The sequence below is a fragment of the Excalfactoria chinensis genome, chromosome 2, assembly GCF_039878825.1.
Source record: "Excalfactoria chinensis isolate bCotChi1 chromosome 2, bCotChi1.hap2, whole genome shotgun sequence".
Taxonomy (NCBI): domain Eukaryota; kingdom Metazoa; phylum Chordata; class Aves; order Galliformes; family Phasianidae; genus Excalfactoria; species Excalfactoria chinensis.
The window spans coordinates 90,879,672-90,893,578 of NC_092826.1; the positions used below are offsets into that span (position 1 = coordinate 90,879,672).

The 13,907-nt window shown below is 37.5% G+C and overlaps 1 long non-coding RNA gene across 1 annotated transcript; it reads right to left on the reverse strand.

Moving 5' to 3' along the window:
• Positions 1 to 882: 882 nt before the first annotated feature.
• Positions 883 to 7,426, reverse strand: LOC140249150 (uncharacterized). The gene is made up of 3 exons (XR_011902949.1): positions 7,357 to 7,426; positions 1,831 to 1,899; positions 883 to 1,139 (listed from the first exon to the last, which is right to left on the reverse strand). It is a non-coding gene; the product is annotated as an uncharacterized lncRNA (long non-coding RNA).
• Positions 7,427 to 13,907: the final 6,481 nt, after the last annotated feature.

Genomic DNA, 13,907 nt, shown 5'->3' on the forward strand with positions numbered 1-13,907 from the left:
GGCAATTCTCCTCAACTCTTAAGCAGAAAGAGAGGTGGGCAGTAGGCAAAATACACTTTATTTTGAGGGGCTCTGTTTTCTCAGAGGAGCAAAACCTGAAACACAGAAGGTGATAAAGAAGAGAGACTACCTTTTCTGTAGTTGGTCTGGAATCATATGATAGATGTTCTTTCTTTTCTTTAATACTAAAAATACCCATCTCTTGAGAAGATATGTAGCAAGAGGGTGAAATACTTCTTTGTTTGTATGGATTGTTAGTAGCAATGCTTTGACTTTTTGTTTTGAAATAAAAGCTGCAATGCTAAGAGTACTCAGAAATAAGACAGTAGGTAACCTTCATGGTTGAATGTATGAGGCTAAGTGTGTCAGTAACTAAGGCAATGCAAGAAAAAAGATTTATTGTCAATTACAAAAATAAAATAATGGATATGTTGTCTGTGCTGAGAGATCCCCATTCACAGTAGGCAGTGCAGGTGCATTGGGATGACTCTATCCCACAAAATTGTATAGGGCATGGGATGTAAAGCATACTGAAATAAAAGGGATTTGGCCAGTATGTTAGCCCTGCTAGAGCCCTAAAAAGGTTTGTACTGAGTCTTACTAAACAAGCCTCTTGTTTAAGAGGCTTTATTCAAAAATGTGCATGCATTGGATTGCTTGGAGGATTCAGCAGGTAGGAGGCAGAAGTGGTTAGGGAAAAATAAATAAATAAATAAAAAATTTAAAAAAAAAAAAATCAAGATAAAGTTTCTCAAGCAGGAAAGAGAGGAAAAAAAATTCTCTGTGAAGGGAGAGCAAAAGAGAATTTTGTGCTGTAAAATAACAGGAATAATTAAGTCCCCCGAATATGTTGGCACAGGCATCTTTTCTCAGGCTCTGGAGACTGTCTATGTTTTATTAAATCTTTGCAGTAATGCTGATTTTACATAGCACTCTGCAGATGAGCATAAAGGAGGCCTCTCTCACCACAGGCACAGTAACATCAAATGCAGCACAGGACCAAACCTGAAGCTTATCCCTCCAGCACCACCAGAAAGAATCCTCATGGGGAGGCCCACACAGGCTGCACCACCAATGCGTCCTGTAGGGAGGCAGGCAGTAGGAGAAGGGAAGGTCCCAGCTAGGCACACATGAGGATGCTGGAATGGGAAGAGAAAATGGCAGTGAGGCCTTTCTACTGACAGGGCAGGAAGGCTATTGGCACAGGCAAGGAGGCAAGAAGCAGCTCAGAAAGTTTTATTAGTGATACCTCACCAAGGGGGTGAAGGTGGCAGGGCAGGGAAATGGATGTAAAAATTTTCTTTGCCCACCTTGCTCTGCCAATTCTGGTGCATCCACCTATCATAGAAACACTGTCTGTGCTATGCCAGACCAAAACGTGTTTTCCTCAAGGATAGTACTTTAAGAAAACCAGTCAGAAACATGAAGCAGCTTCCTGCACTTTACAGAGGCAGCAGCTTCACTTCTGTCTGCCACCTTAAGCCCTAGGTGAAGTCCAGCCCAGTGCTCCTGTGAGGCAAATGTACAAGCCAGGAGGAGGCAAATAGTGGAAGGTCACATACATGAATATTGTGCTGTTTTCTGTCCTGAACAATTCATCCAGGAAATGGGAGAAAGGTTCCTGGGTGCAGGGTGACGAGGTTTCCACTCACAGCCTAAGGAGAGATTTTTAAGATAGGGAGGTCAGGAGAAGGCTCTCTAGTGAGGAAGTTTTCCAGGACCCAGGATGTTTCCAAGGACAGCACACCACAATGCCAAAAGAGGGGTCATCGTCATCACACTAATTAACAATACTAAATTCTTTATTAATATGTGATGTAAGAGAGTTACCAGAAGGCCATCTTTGGTCCTCATTAAGAAAACTTTCCACAGCATTTGAGAAGGCAGAGGAGTAAAATACTGTAAGGAGAAACATGAAAGAAACATGAAAGAAAATGCTGAAGGAAGACAACAGAAACAATAGCTTTTTAGTCATCAGACTTCAATAATTTAACAATAACTGCATACTTCAAATAAATGAGACATGTTGACATAATAAACCCACAGGAAGAAAAAAAAGAAAAAAATAAAATGAAAAAGAAAGCATCTGTTGTGGTTGTAAGGATGTATGCCTGTCAGCATAATTAATGTCACATCTAGCTTTAAGAAAAGAAAACATAGTTGCTTAGTCTATAATAAGAGGGCTGAGACTGCTGGAGAAAGGGAGCTTCAAGCAGTTACCTGTAGGAAGTAATTAGAGAATTATTTGAAGCTCATTAGCACTTCAAATGAAATACCTTTCTGTGTGAAACCAGGGCCCTCACCTTGCACCACTCTTGCATTCCCTGATAATCAAATGGTATACCTGCATGGAGCACCTAGAGGAAATGGTTCTTATGTCTACTATGTAGAATGATTAGGCAGTCAGTTATCACTTAACTTTTACTATTTATCTTTTTGTCTGCTATTTGATTTCCTCATTCTGTTAGAATAACTCTCAGTTTTAAGTATAATGTAATAGAATAGAAAAAAATATAACTGTAACAACATTTTGCTTACTTTACTCCAGGTGTAACTCTTTCAGCTGCTGTTGTACAAATGCCTTTGAAGCACTTGTTAAAAGTGTTAAACAAATCAAGTATTGGACACTGGCTTCCCAAAATAACTGAAGAAAGTATGGTCCAAGTGGGACTAAGATTAGGAAAAGGAAATACTTTGAATGTTCATTTATTCCAGAAAATCAGAAGCTAACAAAAAGGAGTGTCAGCTTACAAATTAAATGAAATGAAGGCAACAACTATTGTCAGAGTGACAAAAACATTTGAAAAAAGGGAAGAATGAGAAAAGTTAAATTACATGTACAATGTTGGAGATATACTTAACTGAACCACTAGACTAACATCAACAGTATTTCAAAAACGTTCCACTGTAAATAATATATAACAACCATAACCAACCTCTGGTCAAAAGACTAGTCAAATGCAGCAGTGGGAGTGGAGAAAGAACAAAGGAATCTGTAACGGACTGTGATCAATTATTATAATTTCCATTGCCATCGGACCAGCTGCTCACAGTTTTATACAGACATTATTTATAGCTCAAAAATGCTATAACTTTAATGTTATGACGATAGTGTATTTTAGATTTATAAAACAGTATAATTGCGTTACACTTTTAAAAACTATACAGTTGTATTTATCTTAAAAACTCAGAATGTAATTTTATTTTGGATCTTTTGCTTTTGTTAACGACAGACACTGTTGCATGATGGGTAAGAGGCATGCAAATAAGAAGCCTTAAGCAATAAGTAGTAATTGGTCAAGAAAACTGCGGCTTTCAGAGAAGCAGCCTAGTGCAAGTGTCAACAAACGTTACAAGATAATCTCTGATGTGAAAAAGGTAAATACTGTTTTCAGTTACTTGTTAGCAAATAAAAAGAGTAAGGTTTGTGCTGGCAGCCCTATATTGAATGTGCTCTACACATCCGTGTTTGTAGCTCTCTAGAGGCAGATGAGCAGGATCATACACTTACACACACATACTCCTTCAATTCTGCCTGCTGTCCCTTAGAACAACTAACAACTTTCTTATTCAAGAGGGGCTGCTGAAGCCTTTTTACTATCGGCAACTCTGTTATACAGCACATCAGATCTTCAAAGTAAGATTCAGCAAATGAAAATGAATGAGATCTGGGTCACAATAGCAACTGAGAAACTATCCTTGAAAAATAGAATGATGGAAATTCTCACATAGAAGTAAATGCCTCAAAAACATATTTTTCCTGGATGATCTTGAAGTGTATTGAGTAAAGAATGCATCCAGAAAGTACAGCTTCTGTGAAATTCTCTGCTTGCAAGTAAGGCTTGTTTCAAAAAAAAAAAAAAAAAAAAAAAAAAAAAGGAACCCTCTTGCCCCAACTCACACATCCACACATCCCCATTGCCCACCCCTTCTCATAAATGCAGAGAAAACTTCAGCAGCAGTGCTCCACACTTCAAGGAGAAAAGAACCTCAGTTTTGAAAGCCAAAAGGTACAAAGTACGAGAAGGGTTCTGGTTGGTGTGCATCAGTTAACAGCACAATTCTACGTGTAGGACAATCATGAGGATGACGAATTGCAACACAAAGTCAGGAGTTATTCTGTTCTCCAAAGTCAGCATTTAATTCACTGCTATTCAGTTTTATTGGTTCTTTTTGTTCTCTTCTTTCTGACTACCTAGCAAGAGAGACCTTCAGAACATTTCTGATTTAAGTCTGATCTCCTGAGCTTGCCTTTTCTCCATTAATCCTTGATTGCACATTCCCATCCATTCTCATGCCACAACGAAGCTAAAACAGCAAAGTGATACAGTGGCAGATAACAAAGTTACCTTTACAACTCTTCTGCTCCAGCATGTACTTGCACAAGAAAACAGAGAAAGACTGGAATTGCCCCAAAAAACCCTCAAGAGCCTGATTTGCAGAGGAGGGCAAGGCCATCATCACTTCACTTGCTGCATGGAGCACAGCTGTGCCTACTTCACACCTGCCTTTCCTCAGCCCCTGCCCTCTGCGGTCAAGAAGGGCTGTGGTGATGCTCCTGGGGTGCCACGGCATTACCCATCTGTGACTCGTGCTGAAGGGGTGGCATTGCATGAACACTACCTGGCCTGGACAGTGGTGCAGCTCACTGTGTCCTGCTGGTGCCAGAGGAAATCTCTGTATACTTACAAATGTTTGCTATTGAAGCCTCCTCATATTTTGTCTTTACAGATGGTGAAATGGAAACCAGAGAGCTCCTTGCCACAGATCACAACCTAGATCTGCCACAGACTTAATAGAAACCTTAATTTGAGTCCCACGCTCTAATTACAGGATGTTTCCTCCCATTCTGCTGTGAGTTTTGTGAAGATGAAGTAATCTCCCTTTTACCATCCTACAGAGCCACCTGTGCGCAAATGGTTGTGCCTGAACAACCACTCAGGAGGTGGCTGGAAACATGAATGAAATCCAGTGATTTTCTTGCTGCTCACTGGCTGAATGTACACAGGGTGTAACACAAGCTACTTGCAGATTCCACATGTGAGCAGGAGTCTGCTACAGAAGTTTGTAAAGGATTTGTCATATTCACAGCAGAAAATAGGCTAAATTCCTAATATTTTCTTTTAACTCAATCACAGCTAGCACTCACTTCACTTTCTAACACTTCGCTATTCTTTTTGCTGTGAAATTTATTTCCCACCAAAAAGTTGCAAAATTGAGCCATTCATGACTGTCTTTAGTGCTTTGTCATAAAGCCATTGTTATGGCAGGCTCCATCACTGTCCTTCCCATTCTATTTTAGAAGTACTATCAGCTGTGTATGCACTGGAATTAATTCCTGTTTTTACCATTAAAATATATGGTCTTCTGCTTTGAGTTTTTTGTGTTTCCTTTTAAAAGCATATTCTCAATTTTTCACAACAGGGCCCTAATTGATGTAACAGGCACAACTTTTGCCTACTGCAGAGGTCTTCAAGAGACTGTAGGACTAGACCAGGAACAGTAAACAAACAAACAAACAAAAAAAAAAACAAAAAAAAAAAACAACAACAACAAAAGGAGTTGGAATCCATCATGCAGTTGAAAACCTGTGATATAATTGTGTTATCATGGAAATATGAGATTGTTTACACATCTGGAGTGTTCAAGTAGCTATAAACGTTCAGAAAGTACAGACAAAGAAGGCTAGGTGGTGGAGTTGTATGAAAAGGAATGGACTGACTGCAGAGAACTGTCACTGAAAAATAATAATGATCAGGCTGAGAGCTTATGAGTGAGATTTAAAGAATGAGTCAAAGGAAACCTCATGGCACATTCTTAGTGCAGGCTCTCTGATCACCACGGAAGGTGAGTTGTTCTTTATTCTACTATCAGAATTGTCACAACCTCAGGCTCTAGTCCTGCTTGGGTACTTCAGCCACTCTGATAGCTGCTGGAAAAAGCAGCACATCAACCTACAAACAATCTGGGAGACTCCTGGAGCACGTTGAGGATGGCTTCCTGGTGTAAAGCATAGAAAGCCCAACCAGAGGGGATGCCCAACAGTATGGTGTCCCTGTCAGATTGTCAGATTATTTCTCATTGTCTGAAATATCCTGTCATTAATTACTGCATTTATAGACACAGAGCAAAATCTTGTTTTAGGACTTTGTTTCTACAGCAGGATAATTATATTCCTGATACACATAGTTTCAGACAAAACATCTACAATACTTCAAGATTATGACTCCTTAGAAAAAAAGTACAGGGAGCATAAGCTAGAAAGAAATTCAGTCATAATTCAATTTTGTATTCAGTGAATGCTTTTAAGTCCATAATGAATCAGTAAGCTCATCAGCAAGATACAGTGAACAAAAAGAAATAGTTTAAAAAAAAAATCTCATATTGTCATATGCAGTCCTGCACTTGAGTTGGGGCAATCCCAAGTGAAGATACAGGTTGGTCAGTACAGGATAATGGCTAGAACACAGCCTTGAGAAGGTCTTGAGGATGCTGGTTGATGAAAGATTCAACATGAATTCAACACAAGCAGGCAGTGTGCACTTGCAGCTCAGAAGACGAACCATCACTTGGGCTGCATCAAGAGAAGCACGATCAGGGGGCTGAGGGAGGTGACTTGGCCACTCTACTCTTGTGACACCCAATCTGGAGTACTGTGTCTAGTTCTGGGGCATTCAATGCAAGAAGAACATTGAGCTCATTGGGGTGGGCACAGAGGATGGCCACAAAATTTATCAGAGGGCTGGAATGCCTCCTCTACAGGAATAGAATATGAGTTGGGACTTTTCAGCCGAGAGAAGAGAAAGCTTGTAGTGGAATTCCAGAGTCACAGCCTGAACCAGTGGGTGAGCTGGGAGAGCATGTGAGTGCCTGGAGCAGCAGGGAGGTCTGGAGCCACCTTACTTCCATGCAATCTGCACAGGTTCCCCCCCACCTCCCCCTTTCTCTCCTGCAGTGCAACTGCATAAACAGAGGGAGGTCACATTCTTCAGCTCATCTCTTTCTCCAAGCTATTATCAGGAGGAATGAATTAATTCCTTTTGATATATATATATATAAAGTATATATTATATATATATATTTCTCTCTCTCTCTATATATATATATATATATTTTCCTATAGCACTTATTTCTAATGGCTCTATCATTGCCCTCATTTGCCCTACATCATAGAATTACTATAGAGTGACCCTGATAATTCTGTCTTAGAAGCATCATTCTACCTTACAACCCAGACAAATATATGAAAAACACATTGTACAGATAGAAATAAATAATGCAAGAAGTGTAATGTACAGTTGGAATAGTACAAGAATAGGTGTAAATAGATAGAGGTTACCTATAGGAAAAACTCACCAACTCTGAGGCCTTCAATCAAGATAGAAAACATTGAGGTTTGTCACCAGAATTCCACAATGGACCAATCTCCAGAAAGAGGTACTACCTTAGTAGTGGTCAGCCCTTAAATTAAATCTAGGAGAGGTAGAGTCAATCTCCACCCCTTCTGGGAGTGGAGCTGAACTGCCTTCACCTGTGCTCCCACAGCTGACCCAACACTTGCCTCAGATGGTTAATCAGAGGTTCAGGCTGTGATTAACAGTTTCCCATACACATATGAAAAACAAATCTAAAACTTGCCTTTTGGGACAGATATTGGGAATTCTTCTGTGATGGGAAAATATAAACAAAACTCAATTTTCATTTTGATTCTCCTACCTAGCAGACATTTGCACAGCAGCAGAGATACAAATCCATAGAAAACATGGCAGGTAACAGTCTTGGTAATGTATAATCATGAAAAGCACATTGGGAGAACATACTTAGTGTTTCTCTTAGACAAAAATACTTTTGCCAATTGCTCTGTGTAGACAGAGCATATTATTTATCTCTGACCGTCGCTGAGGCTTAATAATTAGGTCCTGTCATAATGAATACATTCCATAATTTATTTATTTATTTATTTATTTAATAAAATAGGAGATAGAACTTGTAGTGTCCTTCCTCCTACATATAACACATCATATAACCTTTGATGTCAAGCAGAACTGAAAAAATGAATGGAATTTTTTGCACACACGACACAGCCATATAAATGTTAGATAAAATGTTTAAGTTAGTGATCCTGGATTATTTCAGTTATTTCTTCAGCAATCTTACTGGACCCTATTCACTTCATGACTGGGTTTTAAATTGCCATTCAGTTTTAAAGGACAGGGATTTGCATTTTTTTCTGGAATTACTTTCTGTTGTTTTTAGAATCAGCAATTGTTTTGTCCCTCTCCCCCCTGTTGCAAAGACAGAGAAATCAGTCTGCAGTCCTAAGAAATCATACATGTGTGGTCTCTCCTACAAAATATCTTTCTTGAATGCTAGTGATTCTACACCTTTCCCACTTTTCAGCATTTCCAATCTGGATATAACTTGATTTTTTTCTACAGGATCATTTTCCTTTCAATTCTCCTCAAGTTCTTAGAAGCAAAGGTTTTTCTTTCCCTGGTTCTATTTTGTTCTCCTCAGATTAGATAACGACACCCAAATCTTAACCAGGTGTCAGTACTTTCTTCTCCTCTTTCTTTTTATTTAAAACCATCATCAGTACCATTTTATATTCAAATGAATGAAACGTGAAAGGCGTATTTCAAAGTAGATCATAAAATGTTGCTGAAGTAACAATTTACCAGAAAGCTGCAAACAAATTTTAATAAATATCTGCATTTTAGTAAGAAGTGGTAGTTAACTGTAATAAATGTCAAAGGATGGTAAAAATCAAGTCTTTGTGAAATATAATACCCACTTATAGGAAAACTATCATTCGTTTATTTCAGTGGGATTTGTCTGCATGGTCAAGTGAAGAACACAGCCATGTGTCCAGAACGGTCAGCAGGAGATGTTTCATTTTCCCTGTCACTGGAGATCAGAACTACTGAAAAAAGAAAAAGGAACACAAGGAAATTCAACACTCTTTACACCATAAGTAGCACTTTTTTCTGCTTTTGTTTCAGGACTGAACTATCTCCCATAAAAGTTTTGTTACACAGTGAGTACTGTCATCCAGATATCCACAGCACTAAGAGTTTAAATGAGAAGGTACTGGATCTGCTTAGCTACAGATCAATAGAACTGACCAGCAGCTGTCAATTTGTTGGGAAAAAACAGGTGCATAAAAAGTAATAAAAAGAACAGTCAGGATTAGCAGATGGATGGAAAATAGAAAGGTTAGTTTAACTAACAGTAGTAATTTATGTTGACTCACTACTGTTGGACCATCTAAGCTTACCTTTCAGATTCTATATAAATCTCTTAACTACTGTTTCACCCTACTTTCTTAAATAACATAAGTGAACGTAATGATTAATCTTCACTACAAATTTGCTTCATAAGCACCAGTGCATGAGGACTCTATACTCTCTTTGCATTTCTTTAGAATGGTTTCTTGGATTGTAACAAATCTGTATGATGGGAAATACATGTAAGCAACCAAACTGTAAGCTCTCTATAGTGTTAAAACATCATTTTAGTTATTTAGATACTAAGACAGGGGTGCATTTAGCCACTGAATTAAAAATAATATAGGGCACTTTATAACTGTTGCAGAAATGCAGATTTTTATTTTTTTTTAATTTTATTTTTTATGTCTTTGGACTGTAATTAAGAAGAAAAATATAACAAAATGCAGCAGATGGCAGTAATTTACAAAGGAAACATGATCCTTTGCTTATCTTAAGATTACTCTGAGTATCAGACTTTTTGCTGCTCCCCACACTGGCTGACTAGCTTAAAGCTGCCAGATGACTCCATTAGCTTGTCTGGATTTCAACTTGCTTTAGTATGTTTGTCAGCAAGTGTCTTAAATCAAGATCCAGACAAGAAGATTCAAAGCTGAATACCTTTACAAGTTCAAAAGAACATCATGAAGATGTTCTTGGATTGTGACTGCTACCTTTCTTGTGTTTAGAACAGCTGTATTTCCTGCTGCGTATTTTTACACGTGGTAAGCCAGGCAGGAGTTCTGATGTCTCTGAAGAATTGCAATGTTATCTTGTTCTTTGCTGTTATTTAACAATGACTTTTTGAATATCTTTAGCAAAAGAATCTGGAAAGACAATTAATAGAAAACCATGGACTCTTTATGTTGTGATGGGACAGTCAGTATCTGCATTACAACATGAAAAAATATCAGCACTGTAGTAAACTGTATCTCTGTCATGAGTGCTGTTAAGAACTAGATCATAAAGAATAGCTTGCCTTTGATGTTCTCAGTTGTAGTTTTGTGTAGTAAAGAGGTGGTACGTATGGGAACTGTTTAGCTGTGGCCTGAACCAGTGATTGAGTACATGGTGAAGGGGGTGTAGCCAGCCCTGGGAGCATAGTTGCAAGTAATTCATCTGCCTGACTAGAAGGGGCAGACCCTGGCTCCACTTCTTTTTAACTATGCTTAAGGATGAGTAGCCTTAAGAGAAGTGCCTCTACTTAGTGACTGCCTCCTTTAGAGTGTTCAGTCAACCGTGTTCCTCAGTAAGGGGCAAGTAATTCCTTCTTTGTTATTGGGTCATGAACATTACCTTTCTTGGGTTTAGAGAAACTATGTCTGCTAGTACCTGTCCCTATACACACACTAAGAGAGAAAACAATGTTATTCCCTATCAATATTGTGATGGATAGAAATAAATACTATTTACTGTGAGTAAATTAACTGAAGTTATGAGAAAACCTGCTCTGTTCCAAGTGATGCTCAGCATGGATGTTTAAGCATTTATGTCAAAGCATCTGCAGACTTCATAGTGATTAATATAGCAGCTCTTTAGCCTTCAAAAGGAAGACATTCATACACAGTATGAACCAAAAAAGCACAGGGATGATATAAAGACTATGAAACCTAACCTCAGTTATCAGAGGTATGTCTATAATGCAAGACAATTTTCCCAGCCAAGGAGTCACATAGTGTAGGATCTGTTTCTGTTGGTTGAATGTTTAGATACACCTGAGTTAAGAGAAAATGGTTCTTCTATTTTATGGGCTTTAATTTCATGTTGTTCCCATCAGTCTACTTTAGTATCTTTTAGTAGTCTATTGTTTTCTCAATTACATGTTTTCTCAATTACATTAGAAGAGGTATCCGAATCAAATTTGTAATCTTAATTCTCTCAATTTCTGAAAATCAATTTTAAGTGTATGTTTTCCCCTGAACATGATGAAGTGGAAATTCTCAACAGTGAAAGTTCTGATGACAATAGGCCAATACTACGGTCAGTTCTTTAGGTCATTATGTGCATATAAGAAATTAGATACTGCTCAATTTCCTCTGTAGATGAAATGAGAGATATTGAAAAGGATGATTACAAGAAATGCTCCCTCAAAGAGGAAAAAAAATATATAATTTTTTTTTAATAAGAAAATGCCAATGAATTTCCATAGGGACAATGAATATGATTCAGAAGAATCATATTTATAGAATCATGTTATAGAAGATAAAAATGTCATAAGCAAAGCATAAACAAAAAACATCAAACAACACAACTTGTGCTTCTATTCCTCCTCTGTAGGATGTAGGAAAATACAATTGAAAATAGGAAACTCACTGAATTACATTTATGCTTGCAGAAGAAACTAAAGATGTGTAACATATAAGAATTCAAGCTGCATTTTAACAACACAAAATTATTCTACATGCTAGTTATTATGACTTGAATAGAATATTAACTATTATGGACAGTTAAGCCTGAACATAAATCAAGATATTAAATGAATAATCTTGGTGGACACTTATAATTAGTATTTCATTTTTTAAGTAAATATTTATTGCAGGCTAACCAAAGAACTACAGAAAAATCTGTGAATATGTTGTTGGCTCTGTATGGTTGCGTTCAACCATGTAGTGGAATTCCAGCGTCACAGTCTGAACCAATGGGTGAGCTACATGTATGCAAGTGTGCCTGGAGCTGGGCCAGGGGAGTTGGGTCTGGAGCCATCCCTTCTGTCTCTATGATAACTTCTCATGCAATCTGAGTCTGTGTAGGTCCCCGTTTTCTCCCCTGCCCTTCTCTGTGTCAGCCCAACTGTATGAACGGGGAGGGTCACATTCCTCAGATCATCCCTTTCTTAGTTAATAGTGTCTTAGTTAAACCCTTTCTGAATTAATTTTGATATCTTTTCCTATAGCACCTATTTCTCAAATGAAGTCTCTGTCATTGCCTTCATTATTTCTATAACTATTAAAGGCATCTGGGTAAACATGAAGCATCCCAGATCAGTTCTCCATAATCCATAGCAAGTAGTTTTTTCTTAATGTCTGTCATTTTCTTGGTTGTTTTGCTTTTTATGGTGGTGGTTTGTTTGTTTTCCTTAGTCAAATAGGAAACTGGCCAGGAGTTCCCTGATATTGTGGTCACTTTTAGCATTTACTCAGTGAGAAAAGTTGACTGTGCCACATAATATCCAACACGTTTCAACAGCGTTCTGCCTGCAGGCTGAAGAGGTGGTGATGTGAAAACCCAAAGGGGAGCCTCACACTATCCCTGTCCATGTCAAAACATGGCTTTGCACATCAACAATGATCTGAGCACTCTATCTGCTTCACATGCTGCTGCTAGTGGGAAGATATAGAAATTAGGACTTGGTTATAATTCCATTCGGGATTCACAAGGCTGAATAAAACACAGTTGATGCTCTAGTTCTACAAGACTAACAGTAGCAAGGGTCTAGTTTTGCCAGCAATGCAAGTGCTAAAAGTCAAGGAAGATATATATTACACAGTAAAATAACATTTTTAAGAACACTGAAGGCAAAGACTTCAAATCCTTTGTTTTCTAAATATTTTCTATTATGTAATAGTTGAGAAATAATACTCCAATTGTAAATACAAATATATGCAGCTTTTTGTGAGATTATTTTTTGTAATTAAATGACAAATTAATATTCTTATATTGCTTTTGCCTGCACTACCAGAACTAAAAATAGAATAGAATACTGTTATTTAACCTAGCAATGTTGCATAACTTCCAATAATGCACTGGGTACACTGAGAAAACTCTACATCAGCTGGAAGGAATGTGTTGTTTGATTTTTATTTTTATTTTTTTCCCCACATGAAACAGTAACATGCAACTTAAATGAAGCCAATAAAAGCATTTTTATTCTGATATAATATTCATTTTTATTTCAACATTTAAAAAAGAAAAAAATCATAGGAGTAGATACCAGTAGAAAGAAGAAAGAAACTCTAAGAACAGTGAGCTGCATATTATTAATATTTTTTGCTACCTTGGGTTTTGTAGGAAATAGATTGCTTAAAAAAAATAAAAATAAAAAAATTTTGAAAAGTAAAAAAAAACAAAACAGTTTCAAATAATAATGACTAATTATCTGATGTTCTGCCATACAGCATTCATGAAGTGATTTATAAAAGTCTGCATCATCTTTATTCTCTGAAAACAAATGAAGAGAGGAGTAAAAAGTATGGAATGCTTCAGATGGCACACTACAGTTGTGAGAGCAACCCCAAGGCCTCCTGACCCATAGCTATCTCCTTGATTGTTGCCAGTCAGGAAATGGACCAGTGAGACATGAAAAGGGTATTTTTTTTTTATTTCCAGCAAAAGACACTAATATTAGTTAAGAGTGAAGAAGTGTAGGTACTTATTTTCTTTATAGTTGACAAGTGATCTAAAAAGTGATTCTTAAAACTCATAATCAGCATCTTGCTGGAGGTATTTGATATACACAGTTATATAAATAAGAAAGAAAGAGACCAAAACCAAAGGAAAAATGAAATTAGCATTAAACTCCCTGAAGTAATCCCAAAGTAACTAAAGTGCTACTGGGATGCTTGTGCTATGCTTAGGGCAAAAGTCATAAAGGTTATCTTCTAGCTCATGGGGCTTAATACTTTTATTACAAGCACTATATTC